The sequence below is a fragment of the Hyperolius riggenbachi genome, chromosome 2 (genome assembly GCF_040937935.1).
Source record: "Hyperolius riggenbachi isolate aHypRig1 chromosome 2, aHypRig1.pri, whole genome shotgun sequence".
Taxonomy (NCBI): Eukaryota; Metazoa; Chordata; class Amphibia; order Anura; family Hyperoliidae; genus Hyperolius; species Hyperolius riggenbachi.
In genome coordinates, this window is record NC_090647.1 from 396,761,645 (window position 1) to 396,787,695 (window position 26,051).

At 46.4% G+C, this 26,051-nt stretch overlaps 1 protein-coding gene across 1 annotated transcript in view; it reads right to left on the reverse strand.

Annotated features, from left to right (window-relative positions):
- MAPKAPK2 (MAPK activated protein kinase 2) overlaps positions 1-26,051 on the reverse strand; it is a 378,176-nt gene that overhangs the window by 223,202 nt on the left and 128,923 nt on the right. The gene's annotated exons all lie outside the window — the stretch shown is intronic.

Below are 26,051 nucleotides of genomic sequence, written 5' to 3' on the forward strand. Positions count from 1 at the left end.
ACAGATCTGATAAAACACCCCTGGTCCTTAAGTGGTTAAGCAATCCCGTATCCTCAAAGGGGATAGCTGAATCTTTGGATAATTTTGAAATGGCAGCATCAATTTTAGGACATTTTGACCACTTGGTTACCTCCTCCTTATTAAAAGGATATCGCCTTTAAAATGGTTTTGTAATAAACAGCCTTTTATCAGATTGTTTCCGCTCAATTAAAACAATCATTGTTTTATGTACAGGAAAAAACACCTGTTTCTGAACCAGCTGTTCTGAATACATATCATCCTCAATAGAAGCAGGTTTAGGCTCATCAATAGGCATATTCAAAGCCGTGCAAATGTACTCTCTAACAACTCAGTAGACTGATCAGGTAGCAGTTTAAATTTTCCTCTATTAGAGCCTCTGGGTGTCTCCTCTTCCTGAGCGGAAGATTCCCCTACATGCTCTAATCCTCCGAGGAGAAATCCTCAACCCACTGTGCCCCGAATATACTAGGTATGTCTGAATCCAAGACTGGTGGGAGTACCTGAGGAGTGGATGGTAAAGTGGGAGCTTCCCTTGCAGCTAAAAACCTTGGTTACCTCCTCCTTATTAAAAGGATATCGCCTTTAAAATGGTTTTGTAATAAACAGCCTTTTATCAGATTGTTTCCGCTCAATCAATTAAAACAATCATTGTTTTATGTACAGGAAAAAACACCTGTTTCTGAACCAGCTGTTCTGAATACATATCATCCTCAATAGAAGCAGGTTTAGGCTCATCAATAGGCATATTCAAAGCCGTGCAAATGTACTCTCTAACAACTCAGTAGACTGATCAGGTAGCAGTTTAAATTTTCCTCTATTAGAGCCTCTGGGTGTCTCCTCTTCCTGAGCGGAAGATTCCCCTACATGCTCTAATCCTCCGAGGAGAAATCCTCAACCCACTGTGCCCCGAATATACTAGGTATGTCTGAATCCAAGACTGGTGGGAGTACCTGAGGAGTGGATGGTAAAGTGGGAGCTTCCCTTGCAGCTAAAAACCTTTCTAATTGTTTCTGAAACTTAGAGAACATATCAAACATGTTTTACCACTTGTAGTATACAGGCATTGCACAGGAGTTTGGGATAGGAGGGAACAAGCTTTTTCTGGCATATACCATATTCCCTGGTAGTACTAGATGGTGTGGGGTTCTGAAATACACAAACAGAAACAAGCCCAAAAAGTTAGAGTACATACACAATAAATAGCTTTGCCCCATAAGACTAACCAGACCTTACCTGGTTGGTACAACAAACAGGACTTCTAGCAGAGCTGGTAGCGCTCAATGGAGTTCTAGGTAAGTAAATGCGAAAATGAGTAAGAGCATTGCAAGCTCACCTGCAAAGTATTAACAGGTGTGTGGCATCCGTACTCTGTACATACTGTGGCTGAGTATGTACAGAAGGGGGGATGTGGGAAGAATGTGGGAAGAGTTTGCAATGAGATGAGAGCTTCCAAAGGTGAAGTCCGCGGGAGCATATTTTAAACAGGTAAGTACTTAGAATAGTACTTAGGTAGGGGAGAGGGATTTAGCTCCAGTCTACCATAAAGAGTAAACAGAGTTCATGAGAACCATAAAGCAACGAGATCAATTACGTTATATATTGATCAATCTAAAGTGTACAGAGTACAACCCGCAGGGCGAAACCCAAATCATTAAGAAGAATTGATTTGTTTGTATTTCGATTTCAGGAGTTTGGCAATATGGAAGCAAGAAAGCGGAGGTGCTGGCAGCAGAGACAGAGATTTATGGAATTATCTTTGGGTGCAATCCTTTATAACGTGAAGGATCAAAACACAGTCCTTTTTAGGGGCAGTCCACCTAGCCCACCAAGACTTTTTTGTTACTTTAAAAAAGGAAAATAGTAAATAGTGCAATCTCAAAATGCAAGAGGATGCTTTTATGAAAAAACTTTATTGACACATGTAGAAAAAAGGTATATCAAAAATGGTATAAAAATGAGGTTATTCAATTTCATACAATCAGTCTTCATATGCTCAATAATACATCACTTGACCAAATCGAGGACTAAGACATAATCTGACTTGGTTTAATTGGTGGTTGTAGTTTTATGGGTATTTTATCTCAAAGGCAACGACACGTTCGTTTCGGGCTTTTATATAAATTTGTATGTGCTACCCAGCTTTGTGTGGCTCAACCAGGAGTAAAAGCCAAATGGAATTAAGAATCAATTGATGGGAGGCGTCTGAACTAACCAGACACACACACTGGCCTTCCCAATGGCGATGTGAAGAGGACGCTGCTAGGTGGGAATCCAGCTCCCATCAATTGATTCTTTATTCCATTTGGCTTTTACTCCTGGTTGAGCCACACAGAGCTGGGTATCACGGCCTGATGAAGGGCAAATACAAATTTATATAAAAGTATGAAACGAACATGTGTCGTTGCCTTTGAGATAAAATACCCATAAAGCTACAACCACCAATTAAGCCAAGTCAGATTATGTCTTAGTCCTCTATTTGGTCAAGTGATGTATTATTGATCATATGAAGACTGATTGTATGAAATTGAAGAACCTCATTTTTATACCATTTTTGAAATACCTTTTTTCTACATGTGTCAAAGTTTTTTCATAAAAGCAGCCTCTTGCATTTTGAGATTGCACTATTTACTCAAGTCCTTTTCTAAAGTAACAAAAAAGCAGAGACAGATGTCAGTCGGATATGCAAAAGTTTACAGATGCCAATCAGAGTTTGGAGAACAGCGAGATTTCTGAGATCGGAAAGAGACAAAAAAAACTGACTGAGCAAAGCATAATGCAAATTGGGAACACAGAGAAGATGTCCGCACACTCGCTGGTATGGTCCAAGGGTTTTTATTTTAATCCAACTCGCAAATACAGAAATTGGCTGACATGTTTCGGATAAGATCCTTACTCATAGCCTAAACACACTGACATCTTGGTGGAGCATATATACTATCAGGACCGCCCCTAAGGGCGTGTACCTATACAGCCATAGGAGAAAGGCTTTAACTCAGATTTAAAGACACAGACCAGAGATCTGGTAAGATATGTCCACCATGCAATTGTACATAAAATAACAGAATGACAAAGAAAACAATGACATAATTAAAAAGGTACAAAAGTACAAAAGTACAAAAATTACAAAATTATTAAGACGATATCAGTATATAAAATTAATATCCCACCTGGCATTTAAACCGTTAGGTTTCCTAGTGCCCATCTGTAGGATCCAAAAGGCCTCTCTTATTCGTAATTTTTTATATGTATCACCTCGTCTGGACGAAGCAGTAACCCTCTCAATCCCTTGAAAAATAAAGCCCCTCATAATGCCATCATGTTTCTCCCTAAAATGTCTCGCCACATTGCTAATATTGTCCGTCTTCCAGGAGGCCCCATTAAAATGCTCAGAAATTCTTTGTCTTAAACAGCGTGTAGTGCAACCAACATATTGTAGGTTGCAAACTGTACATGTGACCACGTAGACAACAGATTTCGTGTTGCAGTTAATGAACTGTCGTAAAGGAAAATTCCTCTGATTAGCAGTGGATGAGACATTACGTGAGGAGTGATGGTAAGTACAAAACTTACAGGTGGAAAAACCACACCTGTGCGACCCAACAGTGGACAGCCATGTGGGCCGCACTGGGGCAGTAGGGGACTGGAAGAGACTAGGAGAAAGGGTGGATCCCAAAGATGGGGCCTTTTTGTAGGCGAACCTACAGCCCGGTTGGAGTACTTGTTGTAACTTATCTGCATATAGCACAGGGATATATTTCTTAATAACCCCTATAACCTTGTTATATTGTTGGCTATATGTAGTTATAAAATTAACGGAACTAGCATTGGACTCCTGCACCGATGTGCCATTAGACTTGTCCCTCAAGAGTTCATCTCTATCTCTAGAAACAGCAATTTTCTGGGCCCTATCTAGATCCGGGTCAAGATAACCCCTTGCTCTGAAGCGTGCTGTGCTTGCGGCGGTGGATGCTGCCCGGGGTCCCATGGTGGAACTGACTGTACAGCGGATACAGCAGAGTGTACCAGGATTGGCGGAGCGGGCACCTGACAACCAATCAGAGCGATTGTCTGATCTTGTCCCACCTGCTGCTAAGAAGCCCATGATTGGACCCAGTGCGGAGAGTGCTGGCACCGGATTGGATTCTGGTGTGCAACCTGTTTTTCCGGCCCAGATGACGCCAGATATGCTGATGTCTCAGCTACTCACACCGGATGTTTTGCGCCAATTACAGGCGGCTTCTGCCCATCTGCACACTACGATGCCGGATACGGGATCGTCGTCCATTGGAACTGCGAACCCCTGTATCCCTTCCTTCACGGGCAGACTCGGCAGCGGAGGCGGACTTCCGAATAATCCACGTCGGTATGTGAGTACCTTAACTCCCATTATTTCCTCTGCTGCCTCTGGTTTTGTGCCCGTAAATGGGTCTCTATCTGCCCCCCCAACATGGACAGCCCCTTCTCTTTATTTTCCTGGGACTCATTCCATTCCCACACATCCTCCCAATTTGCCCCCTCTGTTGCCTGATGGTTTAGACCACAATACTAATAATGTTGCTGTGAACTTTATTGCTCCCTCTGGAGCTTCCTTGAATGGACATACTCCTGGGTTTGTGGAGCATGCACCCACACAGACTTTGGGGACTCCCGCTGTTGCGGGTGGCTCTAACCAGCCACAAAAAAGTGACATTTCTAACCAGAGACTCTTGTCACAGTCAGATTTGGGCTGTGATTCAAGGAGGGCAAATAAATTTCCTTGAGGATGAAAGTCCTTGAGGATGAAATGGATCTATCTTTAAAATCTGTGTTTAACCATCTGGAACATCAACTTACTAAAGAGACTAAGCTTTGGTGGGATCTCACCGCCCTTAAGCAGTATGTGGTGGCGGGAATCATACCTCGTGGTCTTAGAATCAAAAAAATTCCTACTAATGTTTATTGTGACAGATTTTTGATAGAATGGAATGAGATCTTGTCTGATTGTTCGTTAAAGTTGATGAAACTGATTGTGATTTATGAGGAACAGAGATTTGTCGATCTCAACCTGGAAATCTCTCGTACACGGGCGGAGACCGACAAGTTCTTTGACACAGAAATATATGATGACCTGAATAGTCAGCTGAAGGAAAATGTGGCTAAATTGGAAACTACCATCATGAACCTCAAAAGGTCTAAATACTTAAGAGATGTGGGCGATTATCGTGATGGTCTTGTGTATGAGTGGGGTAGGTGGAACTCCTCGGGGAGGGGACGTCCAGTTGGACCTCGTAATCCCAAGCCAATCTTGAAACGTTCCCCCAAGACCCCCACTAAACGAGTTAGTTTTAGCTCCCCAGAAAACTCAGATGCGCAGTCTGATTTGTCAGATGTCCCAGAATACTCAGGTTCCTATGATGATGGACTTTCACGATCAAAACCCAATTTAAACTCCCTCCCTTTAGATCAGGTGACCCATCCCAAACACCCCAAGAAATCCAAACGGAGATGGTACAGGCCTCAACAGACACCAATGGGAGGGTCAGGAGGAAAACACGGAGAGGGGGGAGGAAACACAGGAAGAAGACAGTGACCCATTTGCTTAACGTAATTAATATCTCTGATGCCACTTTGTCACAGGAGGAGATTTCACTTTTGTCCAGAGGCTTGAACTTCGTTCCAGCCTGTAAATTTAACCTTTTTGATACACTCATGGATGTGAATAGGTTCATCAGAACACTTTTATTGAGAAAACATTTCCTTTCACAGCCCACCTCTAATACACTATCTTCTCACACACCTAATTTACTTCCCCCCATTCCCTCGTTCCATGACACGTGCACATCTGTTACAGCACAACAGTTAGCATCTGAAAGCATGGGTCAAGTTAGCATAGATGATGTGGTCTTGCCCATCCCTCTCAACTGTGAATATTATCCAGTCTACTGCAGATCATCACCAGTGGAAATTTTCCAAGATTTGGTAGAAAGAGATTTGAAATCTTTAGCGGAAACTAGCAGGATTAGGCACAATCTAACCCCCTTGGAGCGACAGGCACTAGACAATTTAAAATCGAGATCGGATATTGTCATTAGAAATGCAGATAAGGGGGGGGGGGCAGTGGTAGTTCTCAATGCAACTGACTACAGGGCAGAAGCCTTGCGTCAACTTCAGGACCCGAACACTTACATACGTCTTCCCATGGACCCCACTTTTGACTTCAAGCTCGAATTTGATCAGCTTGTGTCTATGGGGGAATCTATGGGGTTATTGAAGAAAAACATGGCGGATTTTCTTAGGGTCCAGAGTCCAGTCATTCCCATCTTTCATCACCTCCCCAAGATACACAAGCCTGTCTCTCCACCTGAGGGCAGGCCTATTGTGTCCGGCATAGGCTCCCTTGGTGAGAGATTGGGGGAATGGCTGGACTCCCACCTACAGCCACTGGTTTTGAGGCTTCCTGGCCTCAAAAAAGATACCAAGCACGTTCTTGCCTCCCTTGTTGATATACAATGGAAGTCACAGTATAAGTGGGTAACTCTTGACGTTAGAGCTTTGTACTCCTCCATCCCTCACAATTTGGCCACTGTAGCTCTTGAGTTTCACCTTTCCAGGTATAGTTCATTCTCGACTTCATTACAAGCATACATTCTGGTGGTGTCAGAGTTTCTCCTTTCACACAATTATTTTTCTTTTGATGGGGGGTTCTACCTCCAGAAGTGCGGAGCTTCTATGGGAGCGAAGTTTTCGCCCTCGCTCGCAAACCTCTATATGGGATGGTGGGAGGAGCTCCGCATTTTTGGAGAGATGAACCCCTTCCTTGATTGTATTATTTGGTATGGTCGCTTTATTGACGACCTCCTCTTGATCTGGCAGGGGACAGATGAGGCCTTACGACAATTCCTGACATACCTCAACAGTAACAATTTTAATCTTTTCTTTACATGCACTTCCAACGATACACAGATAGACTTTCTCGATATCACTCTCTGTGGATCAGGGGATTCTGGTAGGATTGACACCAGGACCTATAGAAAGCCCTGTGCTGGGAACTCTCTATTGCAGGCCACTAGCTGCCATCCGAAACATACTCTCACGGGTGTCCCTGTTGGGGAATATATTAGAGCTAGAAGGAATTGCTCTACAGATGAGTCCACATCGCAGGAGTTTTCCACCCTCAGATCACGCTTCAGAGCAAGGGGTTATCTTGACCCTGATCTAGATAGGGCCCAGAAAATTGCTGTTTCTAGAGATAGAGATGAACTCTTGAGGGACAAGTCTAATGGCACATCGGTGCAGGAGTCCAATGCTAGTTCCGTTAATTTTATAACTACATATAGCCAACAATATAACAAGGTTATAGGGGTTATTAAGAAATATATCCCTGTGCTATATGCAGATGATAAGTTACAACAAGTACTCCAACCGGGCTGTAGGTTCGCCTACAAAAAGGCCCCATCTTTGGGATCCACCCTTTCTCCTAGTCTCTTCCAGTCCCCTACTGCCCCAGTGCGGCCCACATGGCTGTCCACTGTTGGGTCGTACAGGTGTGGTTTTTCCACCTGTAATTTTTGTACTTACCATCACTCCTCACGTAATGTCTCATCCACTGCTAATCAGAGGAATTTTCCTTTACGACAGTTCATTAACTGCAACACGAAATCTGTTGTCTACGTGGTCACATGTACAGTTTGCAACCTACAATATGTTGGTTGCACTACACGCTGTTTAAGACAAAGAATTTCTGAGCATTGTAATGGGGCCTCCTGGAAGACGGACAATATTAGCAATGTGGCGAGACATTTTAGGGAGAAACATGATGGCATTATGAGGGGCTTTATTTTTCAAGGGATTGAGAGGGTTACTGCTTCGTCCAGACGAGGTGATACATATAAAAAAATTACGAATAAGAGAGGCCTTTTGGATCCTACAGATGGGCACTAGGGAACCTAACGGTTTAAATGCCAGGTGGGATATTAATTTTATATACTGATATCGTCTTAATAATTTTGTAATTTTTGTACTTTTGTACCTTTTTAATTATGTCATTGTTTTCTTTGTCATTCTGTTATTTTATGTACAATTGCATGGTGGACATATCTTACCAGATCTCTGGTCTGTGTCTTTAAATCTGAGTTAAAGCCTTTCTCCTATGGCTGTATAGGTACACGCCCTTAGGGGCGGTCCTGATAGTATATATGCTCCACCAAGATGTCAGTGTGTTTAGGCTATGAGTAAGGATCTTATCCGAAACATGTCAGCCAATTTCTGTATTTGCGAGTTGGATTAAAATAAAAACCCTTGGACCATACCAGCGAGTGTGCGGACATCTTCTCTGTGTTCCTGCCCTGCTGTCCGGTATCCAGCACCTTGCACAAGGTATCAGAGGTAGAGCGGACTTCCTTTACTGCATCTCTCTATAATGCAAATTGCTAATGTTTTTCTTTCCCAAGGAGGTGCTTTTATAATGAAGAGTACCGTGCTGATGGTGATCCTAGGCTGCCATTCCGTCCTAGGAGACCGAAGAGAGGACATTCTCATGAACAACAAAAGGTTAATGAGAACACCAGGCCCAAGCATGTTAATGTTTGGAGAAAGAGGCTGATCCTCTTCCACTTCCCTCTGATTGGCACGTGGGGACCAAGCAGGGAAAGAGGAATAGATCACTAGGTGCCAGGTGCAAACAAATTTCATTGCACAATGTTGGTGAAAGGTATGAAGGGTCAGGTGTGCTGGAGGGGTGATGTGAACGGCAGCGCAACTATGCTCTGGAATGTCACACTTCCGGAACCAATGCACCGATCCAAAGTTTTGCTAAAAGGTACATTGCAGTACAATGGGTACATGCAAAAGGTGGAGTGTGTTGTTCAAGATTACCTTGTCTTGGTTATCCAGAGTGAGATGGTTCTAGATTGGAGAGGAACGAGCAGGATGTGTCATTTCTCCTACAGGAGAGACGCAGGGAACAATATCACACTCTGGAGCTACCAACAGAGGGTGTCTCTGAGACACCTCTACACGCATAAAGGCAGGAAAGCCGAGGGGTTTTGGTTCTCGAAACAAGAAGTAAAAATCGAGATCCAGACACAGTTTCAGGTGACCAAGAGGGTGGGGAGAGCAATCCCGAGCAAGGGAGTGTCCACACAGGTAACATCCTCACTACATGGGTCACAACACTAGACAATATCACACAGTCCATATTCAAGCACTTATCCTCATGCTAGATGGGTAAGTGAGAAGGTACTCTTCATTGAAAGATTGCAGAGAGTACATTCTTCCCGACCTAAGGTACGCATTTTGCCTCAGGACATAAGGGGGGCAAAGGTCCAATCAGGACAGTTGGGAACATGTTTCGTCATTGATATGCTAATCAATTTCCCAGAAGAAAGAGTACCGACAGTATTTTTCTGGGGAGGGCCACAAAGGTTAGCATGGGACGTGAGTTTAATGGGTCAAGGGACTTTTTGGAGGAGAGAGGTAGAATCCTGGGATACATCAGGTGGCACCCCGGGGACTCTCTATGATGGAAGGGTGATGGGACTAAAACGGTTGAGTTTAAAAATAGCGCCCTTAGTCCGGGAGGATGAAGGACCTTGGACATATGGTTTTTGCATCCCTCAGTCCCTAGAGTTTAAAGGTCCAAATAGATCTTGCATAATGAGAAGGGGAACCGTGACAGTAAAAGTGGGGGTTCCCACAACTCCTAAAGCTCAGGTAGTCACCCTGCCAGTGAGTACCCAGGTATCCCCCCTACCGTCCTGTGATACACATCAGGTTGTAAAAAGTGGCCCTTTTCAGTTAAATCAACTGAGGGCGACTCCAGTTATCATGGAGAGGCCCAGTTTCAATTGATCACTTGGCAGATTAACTTAGAAGAGTGGGTAATATCTAATATCTATCCTAACTGCAGCACTGTCACTGCCACCCTGGTACAGGCTTTTAAGTCATGGGCACATTCCACAGGGAATAGTGTAGCCAGAAGAAGGTCCCGGGATTAAGCAGATACATGGGCGCTGGAATGGGGGTAGCAAACAGTGTAGACATAGAAGGTATGACAGAGGTCATTCCACAATTAGGCACATTGGGACAACAGAATGTGGGTACCCAACATCATCTGAACTTGGTTTTGGAACAGCGAACGCACAACACATATAGAGTTCAGGGGTACACTCAAAGGCACATTCAAATAATTCTTCAGAAGATGATTGCACATGCTAAGGGTACTGCATGGGAGACAGCATGCCTGTCAATGCAGACCGAGTTAACAGCAGATTTTAAGATAATGGCTCAAGCCTTTTCAGAAGGTAAAACGCCTTTACAGCTGAGACTTGATAAGGAGCGATTTGTCGATTTTCCGGGGGAAGGATCTTTTGCATGGAGGCACCGAAAGGTGTGGATAAACAAATGGATAGGGTGCGACAATTTTTTATGCACCGCTACTTCCTTAGTTCCTACCGGTGGAGAAACCCAGGTAGTTTTTCCAATAGTATCCCTGGGTACACCTGTTTCCTCAACACATGTCTTACACCATGACCTGAGAGGTCAACTTTTTTTGGTGCTAGACGGGGAGGTGAAACAAGTAGATTTGTCATCATGCTGGCAATTCTCAGAGAGGTACCTGTGTTTTCCGGGGCAAGTCCGATTTAGTGAGGAAGCCTGCTGGCTTAATAACACAGAATGTGCAGCCGCCATCCAAAAGATCCCTCCTAAAGCCAAACCAATATCTCTGGTGGCGGAAGGAAAAGTTTGTTTTTTCAACATGAGGTCTAATGACACATTCATGGTACATTTTCATAATTGTTCCGATAAGGTTGATCTTTCAAGGGGAACATATTGTGTGAGCGGAGATCCCATATGGATCAAGTTATCAAGGTTTGACTACGTTATTCCTCAAATTGTTAGGAGAACTCTAAAGTTCAAAGCTCCACAGGAAGTGCCCATCCTGAGAGATAACACGCCATGGGACAAATGGATACAGGTTTTGACACAAGATCACACTTTGTTAAAACAGTTAAACAAACAGAACACTAAACTAGAGGTGATATTTCATCATGATCAAGGTGATCTTAAAGAGGTTGAACACAAATATAATCAGGTGAGTTTCAGTCTGACCTGGTGGAAAAGGTTTCTGGCGATATTCCAGGGACACTCGGACTGGGCCTCTACAATTCAAAATTTCTTCCTAGATCCACTGGTCGTAGTGATGGGGGTGGCAATCTTAGGAATCATTGTACAGGTGAGTTTGCGTGTGAAATTACGCAAAGAAGTTAACATGGTTAAGAGATTGGTGCCTCATAAACAATCTCATGAACCAATATTTCCAAATTAAGGTATATACAGGGTTATGGGTATAAGTTTTAGCATTACCTATGATGGAGCTGATTGTTTAAAGGCACTATTTTAGAAGGCACCTGGCACTGCTCCGTTGTTTAACAGGCGAACAAGTTTCACTTTTCTGTGATCATGCAAGTTTGTAAGTGATACGCAAGTGACGCAAATGCTGAGAATGTGGTATAGAGGGACTTAGAAGTAGGGCATCCCCAGAGAGCCTGGTTACAGGAAGACCAAGAGGTCTTGCCCTCTCTCCCAGGGATAACCACCTAGAGCAGAGGTGTGTGAGCATGAGCATCGAAAAGTGAAACATAAAGAAAAGAAACCAGGTACTGTTGGGTTCAGAAGCAGGGCTCTGCGGATCAAGCCATTTTAGGGGGATTGTTATAATTTAAGTAGGCCTCAGTTATTTGGGCTGAGTTTTAGGTAAAAGGCTTGTTCGCAGAGTATACCTTTAAGTAGAGTTTCTCGCAGAAGAGATGATGCAAGCAGATACTGAGAAGATGTTGTTCCTAGTACAAGGTCTTAGGCCTACACCAGTGGTGCTCAGCAGAGCTCGAATATTCGAGTAGCTCGAATATTCGAGCTCTTTTTCAGCTATTCGAGCTCGGTATTCGAGCTCCGAATAGCTGGAGCTATTCGAATGGGCTATCCGAGTACACTCGAATAGCCCATTCACTATTCGAGCTATTCGAGCAACCCGGCGCTATTCGAGCTCGGTACCGAGCTCGAATAGCGTCATAGCCCAGATTGATGTCCTTAGAGCCAATCAGAGGGCTCCCAGGCCCTCTGACGGCAGCCAATCACAGAGGGGGACCCTGGCCAGCCCCTACCCTATAAATAGCGGCCGCCATGTTCCGTTTCTCCGTGCTTGCCTGAGACTTGTACAGAGAGAGAGTTGCTCCTTTGTGCTTTGGCTTAGCAAGAGCTCTATTGTGGTCATTTACCTAGCGTTTTTGCTCACATACACCTCCTATACACACCTATATTGTTGTTAGTTATTTAGACATTGTATTTTAGTTCGTAGCTTGTGTGTTACATTAGAGACAGGCAGCTGCTGTAAGCTTACAGGTTTAGGCCTCAGGGGGGCCTTGCCTCTGTGGGCAGCTGTCCTCTGTTTATGTCTCTCATCTATACCAGTATTTCTGCTGTCCTTTACTAATAGTATTGTAGTTATACTGTACTAGGACACTCACTGACTGTCACTGTTTATAGGCTACTAGCTAGCTCCTGCGTGTGTGCACTCACTCACTGTCTGTGTGTACACACACTCTATTTCCTTCTGATTACTGATAGATTATTGTTAGTTAGTTGTACTTACTTACTACTTACTCTTACTGTACCCGTAGGGACACTCACTGTCACTGTTCATATAGGCTACTAGCTCCTGCGTGTGCGCACTGCACTCACTGTCTGAGTGTACACACACAACACACACTCTATTTCCTTCTGATCGCTGATTGATTATCGTAATTAGTTAGTTGTACTTACTGTTACTACTTACTCTTACTGTACGAGGAGTCTAGGACACTCAGTCACTGTCCATAGGCTACTAGCTCCTGCGTGCGTGCACTCACTGTCTGAGTGTACACACACCCACACTCCATTTCCTTCTGATCGCTGATTGATTATCGTAATTAGTTAGTTGTACTTATTGTTACTACTTACTCTTACTGTACTAGGAGTCTAGGACACTCAGTCACTGTCCATAGGCTACTAGCTCCTGCGTGCGTGCACTCACTGTCTGAGTGTACACACACCACCCACACTCTATTTCCTTCTGATCGCTGATTGATTATTGTAATTAGTTAGTTCTACTTACTGTTACTACTTACTCTTACTGTACTAGGAGTCTAGGACACTCAGTCACTGTGTTCATAGGCTACTAGCTCCTGCGTGCGTGCACTCACTGTCTGAGTGTACACACACCCACACTCCATTTCCTTCTGATCGCTGATTGATTATTGTAATTAGTTAGTTCTACTTACTGTTACTACTTACTCTTACTGTACTAGGAGTCTAGGACACTCAGTCACTGTGTTCATAGGCTACTAGCTCCTGCGTGCGTGCACTCACTGTCTGAGTGTACACACACCCACACTCCATTTCCTTCTGATCGCTGATTGATTATTGTAATTAGTTAGTTCTACTTACTGTTACTACTTACTCTTACTGTACTAGGAGTCTAGGACACTCAGTCACTGTGTTCATAGGCTACTAGCTCCTGCGTGCGTGCACTCACTGTCTGAGTGTACACACACCCACACTCCATTTCCTTCTGATCGCTGATTGATTATTGTAATTAGTTAGTTCTACTTATTGTTACTACTTACTCTTACTGTACTAGGAGTCTAGGACACTCAGTCACTGTCCATAGGCTACTAGCTCCTGCGTGCGTGCACTCACTGTCTGAGTGTACACACACTAAATTTACTTGTGATTACTACTGATTATTGTAACTGCTAGTTGTACTTCCTGACTGTTACTACTTACTTACTGTACTAGGGGACACTCACTCAGTCACCTCACCAACCAACCCACTCCATTAAAGTACCCCACTTTTCACCCGCCCTTTTAAAAAACTTTTGTCTATACGCCCAAAACATTGAAGATGTCTGGAAGTGGCAGCCAGCGCGGTTTGGGCAAGGGGAAGGGCAGCAAGGGAATCAGGAGGAGAGGGAGCAGCATTGTGGCAAGCCGCGGCCGCGCCACCATGCACAGTTCCGCAGCAGCAGCAGCAGCGTCAGTGGCTAACATTCCTCCCATAGCCACTGGCCGTGGACGCCTTGGGCGCCGCCCAGCAGGAGCATCTGCAACTCACGCTGCAGAGACACAGCAGCAGCAGCGTGTAGCACCTGCTCCCATTTTCCTCCAGCCGGGTCGGAAACGTCCCATTGAGGAAAAGGATGCAGACACTGTGGTGCAACTCATGACGGAGGATGAGCAGCCCGCCATCAGCTCTGCATCCGAGGCCTCCACCCTCACCACCACCACCACCACCCCTGTTCGCAGCAGCCGCCCAGCAGGGCCTGGGGAGGAGGCCAGTTCACCATCAGTCGCCGACCTGTCACTCAGCAGTCTTTTTACCCCAGGCACCATCAGGGTATTGTCTGCTGTTGTTGGCGATTTTGAGGAGGAGATGCTGATGGGCACTTTGGGGGAGGAGGGATTGGACAGCAAGACTGTGGCGACAGTCAAGCGTCCCATCCATGCATCAGGAGAGGAGTTTGGGGGGTCATCATCCCAGCAGGACATGTTTCAGGAGGGGCATGATGATGATGACCCGGTGACAGACAGAGACTGGGTGCCACCACCTCCAGGGGATGTCGTCCTCAGCAGCTCTGAGGAGGAGGAGGAGGATGCGCTTGTGGGCCTTGCAAGGAGGCGCATCATTGCAAGCATTGGCAGCGTCCCACAGCCTGCTGGTGTCTCAGGCTCAGCAGCAGCAGCAGCAGCATCAGCCAGTACCACCACCAGCCGCACCCAAGCCCCCCCCCCCCCCCCCCCAACCACCACAGGGAGACAGGCAGCAGCGCTTCCATGCCGTAGGGGGAAGTTTCTGTCACCAATCTGGCGTTTTTTCACCATGCCCACTGTGTACAGCAAGTACGCCACTTGCAACCACTGTCAGCGGAAGTTGAGCAGAGGTGCAGACCCCTTAAAGTTCAGCACCAGCTCGCTCATCAACCACCTTGCGGCTAAACATTTCCACCAGCATGAGGAGTTCCAGAGGCTGAAGGAATCTGCTGCTGGCAGTGGCACCACACCCATCACTGCACAGCCTTCAGCAGCAGCAGCAGCACCAGCAGCCACCCGCCCTCCTGCTCCTCCAGCAGCACCAGCAGGAGTGCGGAAACGCACTGCTCCTCCCCCCTCTGCAACTCCTGCCGCCGACACTGAGGCCTGTTCTGGCAGCCAGTCCTCAGTGGCCTCCTCTGCTGTGTCTGCTGATTCCCGTGTCAGCAAAAGGCCACGCCAGAGCCTTTTGAGCGAGTCCTTCCAGGGGGTGGTTAGGGCTCTGCCTCCCAGCAGCCGTCGCGTGCGGCAGCTGAACGGCTTGCTGGCACGGGCCATGTGCTCCCAACTCCTGCCGTACACGCTCGTGCAGGAGGGGAGCGACATTCGTGCGCTGCTTGCTTGCGCAGCCCCAGACTGGCAGCTCCCCAGCAGACACTTCTTTGCCCGCAAGGCCATTCCTGCACTGCACCGCTTTGTGATGGCCAATGTGGAGCGAGGGCTGGAGCACGCGGTTGGTGAAAGGGTCCACGTCACCATGGACTCCTGGAGCAGCCGCTTCAGGACAGGCCGCTACCTGTCCTTCACTGTCCACTGGGTCAGCTTGGTGGAAGGGGGTGAGGATGGGAGAGCAGCAGCGGGCACAGCAGCAGCAGCAACACAGTGGGTGGTGCCACCCCGCAGGGTCAGGGGAACTGCAGCAGGTTCCTCCGATCCTCTGCCATCCTCCGGCACACCTGGCCAAACCCCCCGCCTCAGCAGCAGCGTGAAGGCCCGCCACTGCCAAGCGCTGCTGCACTTGGTCAGCCTTGGGAAGACCAAGCTGACGGCAACCCATGTGTTGGCCAAACTCCAGGAGCAGGAGAGGATTTGGCTGACCCCCAGAGGCCTCAGAGTCGGAGAGGTGGTGGCCGACAATGGGGCCAATCTGGTTGCCGCAATAGACAGGGGAAACCTGACCCACATCCCCTGTCTTGCCCACGTGCTGAACCTGGTGGTGCAGAAGTTCCTGCGCACCTACCAGGGGATGGGCGAACTGCTGGAAACGGCAAGGAATGTTGTGCGTCACTTCCGGCGCTCGGCTGCAGCCTGTGCGAGCCTGGAAGACGTGCAAAAGGAGCTGGATCTGCCACGCCATCGGCTGATCCTTGACGTTCCGACTCGCTGGAACTCCACCCTGGCGATGTTGGAGCGTCTGGTTGAACAGAGGCACGCTGTCAAACAGTACCTTGCCCTGGCCACTGTTTCCGCAGCTCAGAGAAGGGACAAGACCAGCAACATCCCGTCCATCGTCCCCGATGATGACTGGAGGCACATGCAGCAGGTGTGCTTAGTGCTGGCTCCCTTCCTGCAGGCCACAAACATGGTGAGCAGGGACCATGCTATGGTCTGCGAGTGGGTGCCCCTGGTTTCTCTGCTGAACAGGGCCCTCGATGCTTTGCTGGAACAGGGAGCGGCAGCCTTGGACCAGCAGGAGCGGCAACCAGCTGCGCAGTCCACCTCTGAGGGGGAGGAGGAGGAGGACTTGGTGGAGGTCCCTGACCTGGCTGCTGATGAGGGGGATCAGCACAGCGCAGCTGAGTTGGTGCGGGGGTGGAGAGAGGATGAGGCGGCAAAGGAGGAGGATGAGGACAGCACTGACGTCGATGTGCCAGCAGACGTGGCCCGCCTCTTCCCAATGGCAGCGCACATGCTGACGTGCCTGCGCAGGGACCCCAGGGTGATCCAGATGAAGCAGAGGGAGGACATCTGGATCAGCATGATGTTGGACCCACGCCTCAAGGGGAAGTTGAGCCAGTTCCTGCCGCCTGCAGGAGGAGACCCAGCGCAACAAATAAGGAGCTTGCAGCAGGCCCTTGTTGAGCGCTTGGAGGAAGCCTTCCCCCAGCCTTCCACCCCCACTGTCCAGCAGCCAGCACAGAGGCAGCAGCAGGTGCCTGCATCCAGCAGCAGCAAGCGCCCCACAGACCTGCTGTCTCTCAGCCACGAGCTCTACAGGACTGTAGAGGCTCCGGCAGCAGTGACTAGAGAGGAGATGCATGCAGCAGCATCCTCCTCCGGTCACAGCCAGCGCCTGACCCGCATGGTGGCTGACTACATGGGGTCGTACAGCGGGCTTGACAGCGATGCCCCTGTTGATCCCATGGAGTATTGGGTCAAGCGCATGGAGATCTGGAGCGAGCTGGCACAGTACGCCCTGGAAGTGCTGTCCTGCCCCCCTTCCAGCGTGCTGTCCGAGCGCTGCTTCAGTGCAGCTGGTGGCGTGGTCACCGAGAAACGCTCACGTCTGTCTCACAAGTCTGTGGACAGACTGACGTTTCTCAAGATGAACCAGGCGTGGGTGGAAGGCGAGTTCCTGGCCCCTGTTGTCGGCGAGAGGGGGACATGAACTGGCTGCCGGAACCATCGTTAATGTGCCTTACCACCCTTTACCACCTCCTGGCTCCTGCTCACTAAGCCAGCCTGGTTCACTTTGACTATTACGTCGCCTGCAGCCACACATTTTACACCTACAGTGGGCTGCTGTGTACTGCCCTTCTGCTGTCTGTCTGTGTTTCCCACTGCCAGGGTACACAGAATTACCTTCTTCTGCTGCCACTCTGCCACCAGCTATTACGTCAAACAATAGCTATATTGGTTGCAAAACCAAAACCAAACAAACCATTAAAAAAAAAAAAAAGGTTTAATTTTTCTGAGGTGCCCGGGTTGAAAACTGTGTTGTTCCAGTTGTGTATTGGACACAATGTGGGCTGCACGACCGCTGTCTGGGACCTCCTGTTGTGTTTATTTACAGCCCTGGTATCACCGCTAGGTACCAGGGCTATTATGTCACGCTGCCTACCTGCTGCCACACTCACACTGCTCCTCCATACCTCCTCCTGCTGCTGCTGCTGCTGTCTGTCTGTGTTTCCCACTGCCAGGGTACACAGATGATTTACCTTCTGCTGCCACTCTGCCACCAGCTATTACGTCAAACAATAGCTGCTCGCCTACTCCTCCATTCCTCCTCCTGCTGCTGCTGTCTGTCTGTGTTTCCCACTGCCAGGGTACACAGATGATTTACCTTCTGCTGCCACTCTGCCACCAGCTATTACGTCAAACAATAGCTGCTCGCCTACTCCTCCATTCCTCCTCCTGCTGCTGCTGTCTGTCTGTTTCCCACTGCCAGGGTACACAGATGATTTACCTTCTGCTGCCACTCTGCCACCAGCTATTACGTCAAACAATAGCTGCTCGCCTACTCCTCCATTCCTCCTCCTGCTGCTGCTGTCTGTCTGTGTTTCCCACTGCCAGGGTACACAGAATTACCTTCTTCTGCTGCCACTCTGCCACCAGCTATTACGTCAAACAATAGCTATATTGGTTGCAAAACCAAAACCAAACAAACCATTAAAAAAAAAAAAAAAAGGTTTAATTTTTCTGAGGTGCCCGGGTTGAAAACTGTGTTGTCCCAGTTGTGTATTGGACACAATGTGGGCTGCACGACCGCTGTCTGGGACCTCCTGTTGTGTTTATTTACAGCCCTGGTATCACCGCTAGGTACCAGGGCTATTATGTCACGCTGCCTACCTGCTGCCACACTCACACTGCTCCTCCATACCTCCTCCTGCTGCTGCTGCTGCTGTCTGTCTGTGTTTCCCACTGCCAGGGTACACAGATGATTTACCTTCTGCTGCCACTCTGCCACCAGCTATTACGTCAAACAATAGCTGCTCGCCTACTCCTCCATTCCTCCTCCTGCTGCTGCTGTCTGTCTGTGTTTCCCACTGCCAGGGTACACAGAATTACCTTCTTCTGCTGCCACTCTGCCACCAGCTATTACGTCAAACAATAGCTATATTGGTTGCAAAACCAAAACCAAACAAACCATTAAAAAAAAAAAAAAAGGTTTAATTTTTCTGAGGTGCCCGGGTTGAAAACTGTGTTGTCCCAGTTGTGTATTGGACACAATGTGGGCTGCACGACCGCTGTCTGGGACCTCCTGTTGTGTTTATTTACAGCCCTGGTATCACCGCTAGGTACCAGGGCTATTATGTCACGGCGAGCTGCCTGCCTCATTGACTGCCTGCTGCCACACACTCATCCTCCTCCTCCTGCTGCTGAATTTACCTCCTGCTGTCTTTGTGTTTCCACTGCCAGGGAGCACATACAATGGCGCTTCCAACATGCGTGCGCCCACCAGCTATTTGTTACGCTCAAAAATAGCTGCATTTCTTTAAAAAAAAAATTGAAAAGAGAAATACGTGATGAAGATGAAGATGAAGATGAAGATGAAGATGAAGATGAAGATGAAGATGAAGATGAAGATGAAGATGAAGATGAAGATGAAGATGAAGATGAAGATGAAGATGAAGATGAAGATGAAGATGAAGATGAAGATGAAGATGAAGATGAAGATGAAGATGAAGATGAAGATGAAGATGAAGATGAAGATGAAGATGAAGATGAAGATGAAGATGAAGATGAAGATGAAGAAGATGAAGAAGAAGATGAAGAAGATGAAGAAGAAGAAGAAGAAGAAGATGAAGAAGATGAAGAAGATGAAGAAGATGAAGAAGAAGAAGAAGAAGAAGAAGAAGAAGAAGAAGAAGAAGAAGAAGAAGATGATGATGATGAAGAAGAAGAAGAAGAAGAAGAAGAAGAAGAAGAAGAAGATGATGAAGAAGAAGAAGAAGAAGAAGAAGAAGAAGAAGATGATGAAGAAGAAGAAGAAGAAAACAATATAGAAGAAGAAGAAGAAGATATAGAAGAAGAAGATCTAGAAGAAGAAGAAGAAAGATAAAGAAGAAGAAGAACAAGTATATACAGTAACACTACTGAACAAAATTAAGGACACAACTTCTCTTTCCACATTTTTTTTTAAAGGAGCATCCCCACATAATCACTTGCTGTTGTTACTTGGAAAAAAAGATGTTTCTTGCATCATTCACCCTCAAAACAAGTGTTGGAAGCTATTTAAGGCCAATTCGAATAGTCAGCTCGAATAGTGAGCTCGAATACCGACTCGAATAGTGAGCTCGAAGTCCGAGGTCGAATCGAATAGTAAAAATTATTCGACTCGAATATTCGACTGACCTCGAATAATTTACTATTCGAATTCGACCAAACTCGAATTTTAAAAAGGGGTATTTGAGCATCACTAGCCTACACTGCCCCAGAAAAATAGACTACGGGAACAATCAACATAGGCCATATTTACCAAACATAACATTCTTGTATGTAGGGTAAAGAAGTACATGGAATATTAATTAATTGAGTAGGTGGGTGTCATTACCCTACGAGGGATCTGAACCAATTATAGGTTTAGGGGATGGTTCAGATGATGACACAGTTAACTCTTTCCTGGTCAGTATTAAGGTTCATGATGGGCCAAAGGAGCGCACTCTTACTTTCACGCTCTCGATCTACTGACTGGAGCCTAATTACTTTCCTTTATTTATGTAATCTGATAAAACGTATGCTGTATATATTAGATAGGCCTCAGGGCTAGGTAGATAGATGTAACGTAGTATAGACAGAAGATAACCTGATTACCCTTCACCAGGAAGGTAATCAAGAAGCTGTAACGCAACGGACTTACTACAGAAGAATCTGCTTTGCGAAGATGTAACGAACTGTATCTGTATATCTGTTTACTGAATAAACACTTTGGAATTGGAAGACGCCCAAAGAAGTTCTATCTCCTATGCTGTTTTGCTGTGATGATAGTCGTGTTTGCAGCTCTTATGTGAGAAAACGCGGAAAAGCCGCCACGAGTACTCAGAGCAAGGCGGCTGATTCCGCGTCCAACGCGGCAGGTTGCGCGCGTGGGTCTGCATCCACTGGCATGACGGAGCGCGATGAAACCGCCGCATGCCTTATGAACAAGGCGGCGGATTCCGCGTCAGACGCGGATGCTGGCACGCATAGGCATAATTCTGACAGTACTGCTGAACGCGGAGGAACCGCCGCATGCTTGGACAGCGGTGCGGCTGGTTCCGCATCCAACCCAGCAGAAACATTACAACACGTCTGGTGTGGCTGGGACTGATCGTCCACACAGGTTCAGGAGGGCGCGCGCGGAGAGGCAGAACCTTTATGACAATCAGAAAGGCGTCAGCTGACCTAGCCGGTCAGCTGTCAATTCCAGCAGTTTTCATTGGTCCAGCACTTAGGGGTGGCGCTGGAGAGCGCTGGGGTATACAGTATATACTGGGTGCTGGTCATTTCTCTGGTGTCTGGCGTTGCGATCACTACGTGGTAGCACTCAGACCTTCTGTCAGTATCTGTGTTATTATCTAGATCAGTTTCCAAGGTGTTGATGCCCAAGGAGCTCACACCTTAGTCTAGGAATCATGTTACCATCTGTATTATTATCTAGACCAGTTCCGGGGTGTTGATAATCTAGGAGTTCACACCCAAGTCTAGGCATTGTTGATTATTTGTTATGACCTTCGGCTCTCCTGACCACTCTTCTCATCTCTGATTAGGTACTTCGCTATATCTGATACTCTGTTGCCAAACTCTGCTAGTCTTAGGATTCCGCATCTGTCTCCTGTCTCTGTACTTTATGTGTCTGTGTGTTAACGACCTGGCCTGTCCGACCTCGAGAACTATCTTCCCTGTTGGGAGATAGTTCCCAGACCTGTCAGTGACACTTCACCCTTGGTGTCACTCACTCTCTGATCCTTCCCACTCTCAGCCTGGCTCCGCCCCTTGGGGAGCATCAGACCAGTGGAAGGAACCTGTTCTCTAAGCAGTATCTCGTGCTGCCTAGTGTGAGGTTTTTAATATTAATATAGATGAACATAAGCCCTTGTAGGCCCAATAACTATTAGAATGACAGGTTCTCTTAGAATTCAGAACTGTTCAGAAAAGCTATTTCTCTGCTAAATTCACTGTGTCAGCAAGTATTGATTTTCTTTGTAAAAACAAGTCGAAAGTCTACTGACTTTATTTGCTTTCCACTGTGTAACCAAGCCACTTCTTTGCTTAGCATATTTAACTTAGATAGATGACCAGGACACAGGGGTCTCTAGGACAGTGTCACCCAGATAAGACTTGTCCTGAGCTAACTTGTTTTCAATATCATATTTTAGGAACGAGCTCCCCCGGGTGGGATGTGTTGGATTTCCCTTCCATACATTTCATATACATTCTCTGCCAGGATTGGCTGAAGTGGTACATATATCCCTTACTAGGATTGGTCAGGGAAAAGTTAAACCCCCAGGCTGTGATTGGTTCTTACTTGCTTTGCTATGATTGGATAATTTTTACATCACCTTACTGTTCCTACGGAATAAAAGCTTTGACCGGAATTCATTAAACAAGGAAGTGATTTTAAGCTATCCACTGGTGTCGTGTCACTTCTTCCACTGAAGGGTAAAGGGTCATAGGCTTTGGCCTACTAATTTGGGTATCCAAAGCCAACGTGTACTTGGAGTCTTGAGCTCCATTACCCAAACTTTACTTGGCCCTGTCTTCAGCCTTGACAGTTTTGGCGCCCGAACAGGGACTGAACATCTGGTATCCACTGAGGGAACCTGGCCTGGAGATGTGGGACGACCTACAGAGACATCTGTGTCAACTGCACTAGTGGTAAGCACCTTGTATCTCTCTTCCCACAGGCTCCCGGCTTGCCCCTGAGTGAGTATATCAGTGCTTCAGAAACCTTGGCTTCGGATTATCTCTGCATTTTGTGTATGAATGTACTGTGTATGCATGTATCTGTATTGCTTATGGTGTTTGTTTCTGTGTAATCTGGCATTGTATTTGGGATATCTGATAAATTTGTCTGACAATGTTTGCGTACCTCCAGATGTTACCATCATGTCATCTTTCTTAATAGTAGCCGTGCTGTTTCTAATTGAGTTTTCTAGGAGGATCTAGAGGGTTAAAAATATTACTGTCTAGTTTCTATATTTGCTAGAGAGAAATCACTGTTTGCTCATCTGCCGTTGTCTGCTTGAAGAGTGTTAATCATTAACTTGAAACTCAGTTTCAATTGTCAGGAAGATAGAACAGAAAGTGAAAAAGTATAGATTGGAAAATGTCATTTCAGACTAACATGTATAAACTGATATGGATAGTATAAGATACTGAAGCCCAGTGTCTTGAGTAATCCATTCTCTAGGCTGCCCTTGATTGTGTAGAACTCTCAGTCTGTCTGTATAGGTTAACAATCAGCTGTAATTTTAAATATTGCAGCAATGTTGAGATATTGATTCTAAGGGCCCAAGAATTATATCTCACCTCTTTTGGTCTTTTTGGTAGAAAGATTTGTACAGATAGGACTGAGAAATAAGAAGAGGGGTATAACATACATGAAAGTCTGAAATATTGCATTGCATTGTTAACAGGTGCCAAGAGAGGTTAAATAGCTGCACAGGGGGTATTTTTTGGGGGTATTTTTGCGTGGTAAGAGGCTGCAGTCCATCCCTATAAAGTGCACTTTTAAAATAGGTATAGGTAAGAAGATGGGAAGTTTGGTGTCCCGTCTGACTGTGGGTCAGTCTACTACTGACTCCAGTCCACCCCCTGTTCCTGGTGAGACAGCTATAGATTGGATGGTGCGAAACCATGGCACTTGGGCGACGGTTCCGTATAAAGAAATGTGTAAACGAGGTAAACTGCCAGAAAAAGGAAGGTTAGACGCAGATTTTTGGGAAGATTTTATAGCAAAAAACAAGTCATGGCTAGAAAAGAATGGGTTATCAGCTCAGGCCAACACCTGGCTGGCTGAGAGCAAGCGCAAGTCATCAGATATGGTAGAGTGTTTTTATGCAGGCAATTACAGGTATGCCCGCAGGGTGGCCCGATGAATCAATCATCGATGACAGAGAGGATCCAAGTGTCATAAACAGTGGGACGCTTGCTGTAATTCAGTTGTTAGAGCAGGCTAGAAGCAGGTTAGCCGCTCCAAGTGTAGCTGAGGGAGCAGCAGCAGCTGCTGCTCCTCAGGTCACTGCACCCACTGAAGCAGGTGCTGCAGCAGCTAGTGTCTCTTCTCTCACTTCAGAAGATGTCGGGAGTAAGGTAAGTACAAAGCAGATACCACAAAGGAGGCAGAGCAACAGAGTTACAAAAATACAGAAAACCTTAGATGAATTAATTAGTGTTTATCCAAATTTGAGTGGGAAAATTGCACATTGGCTTGAACAGCACAAGAAGATGGGTAGAGAGGAAAGGGATTTAATAGCTAATCAGATAGGTGCAGCAACTCAAGGATCCATTGAGTACAAAAAATGGTATTATGTCTGGAAAAAGGCTCTTGCCTATTTCAGGAAGCAACGGGATGCAAACATTGAATCAAAATTGGAACATCTGACTGAGAGTGATGAAGAAAGTGATGATGAGATTGATGAGGAAGTTGAGCATGTACGATATGCATATGAGAAAATGTTGCAGGATGTGCCTTCTCCCCCTCCTCCCTACATAACTCCAATCCCTGCTCCAACTGCCCCTCTGGCAGTCAAGCAGATTGATAACCTGTATCCAGTTGTCAATCCTTTTTACCCTGTCAGGACTCAAAGGATTGCAGAATTAGCAGGTACAACCCAGACTCCCAGATTCCAAATTGAATGGAGTCAACCGTGGTCCAGGTCAGAGCAATTGACCTTGGCCAGTAGCATTCCCAATCCCATACAGAATCCCGCTGGATTTTGTAGACGCCTTGCAGCCATACAGAGGACTTATGGGGCCACGATGCTAGATTTAGAGGAGATGCTGAAGGTGGGACATGGAGTTGTGGTGGATCCCATCATAACTTCATATACTGTTACTGGGGACAAGAACTCAGCAGATGAGGGAAGAAACTTCATCACACATCTACAAAATGAATGGTTAAAGGGAAAAGTAGAAAAGTCCTGGAATTATGCTTCAGGACTAACCCAAGAGTCAGATGAAACTGCTGTTGCATTCTGGCATAGATTGAAAACTGCCTTTTTAGATGCAGGCTACGTAGGAGAGAACGAGAGGGACGATTCTCAATTGAGAACCGCTTACCTCAATGGGTTAAGGAAAGAGTATAGAGAAGCCCTGCTCATCAGCAGGCCTGAGGCTAAGAATTTGAAGGAAAAGCTTCTGCTACCCATCATGGGAGGTTTAGATGAAAAGTTTAAAAAGAAGGAAAAGCCTCAGAGAGTTATGGTGGTACAGGAGGAGACAGGATACAGAAGGGGTGGCCCCAGAGGCAGATACACTGACAGAGGCACAGGAAGGGGAGGAAGAGGAGGCAACTACATCCCTATGAATGAGAGAGATTGTTTCAGATGCGGGAGGAAGGGCCATATGTCTTGGTCCTGTATGGAGGTCATACCAGGAAATACTGAACATGTTAACCCTTCTTTTGCTGGTCAAGAAGGTGATGAATAGGGATTCGGCCAATCTGTATCCACTTACTCAGTGACCACTGGTAGAGCAAATTCCAAGGATGCTATTGTAAAACTATGGTTACGTGAAGCTCCATACTCTCAATTTGATTGCCTGGTGGATACAGGGGCCAGTAAGTCAATCTTAAAGGCATCAGAGGTTCCCCCACATTTGCTTACCCCAAAGGAAGGTGTTGGGATAGGGGTGGGGGGCAAACAGATCAAGTTAAAACAAACAAAGGTTATACCAATGAGGGTGGGAGACCAGGTTGACATTGTAACATCTGTTATGGTTTCTGACACTACTCCAGAAAATTTGCTAGGTGCTGACATTTTGAGTTTAATACAGGCCAACATTGATTATGGACCAGAAGGTATACGGGTAACCAGTCCGCTAGATCCACATGTGTTAAATTTGATGTCTGCTCTCATTCACTTTCCAGAACCGCTACCAGAGCAAGCACCCCTTGCCCCTGAGTTGGAAAAAGTTCCCTCCCACTTATGGGCAAAAGGCAAATATGATGTTGGACAACTTGATGTCCCTCCTGTCATAATTAAATTGAAACCTGATGCTGTACTGCCACGAGTACATCAGTATCCACTTAGTCCTGAACAAAAAGATGGCATCAGGTCACAAAT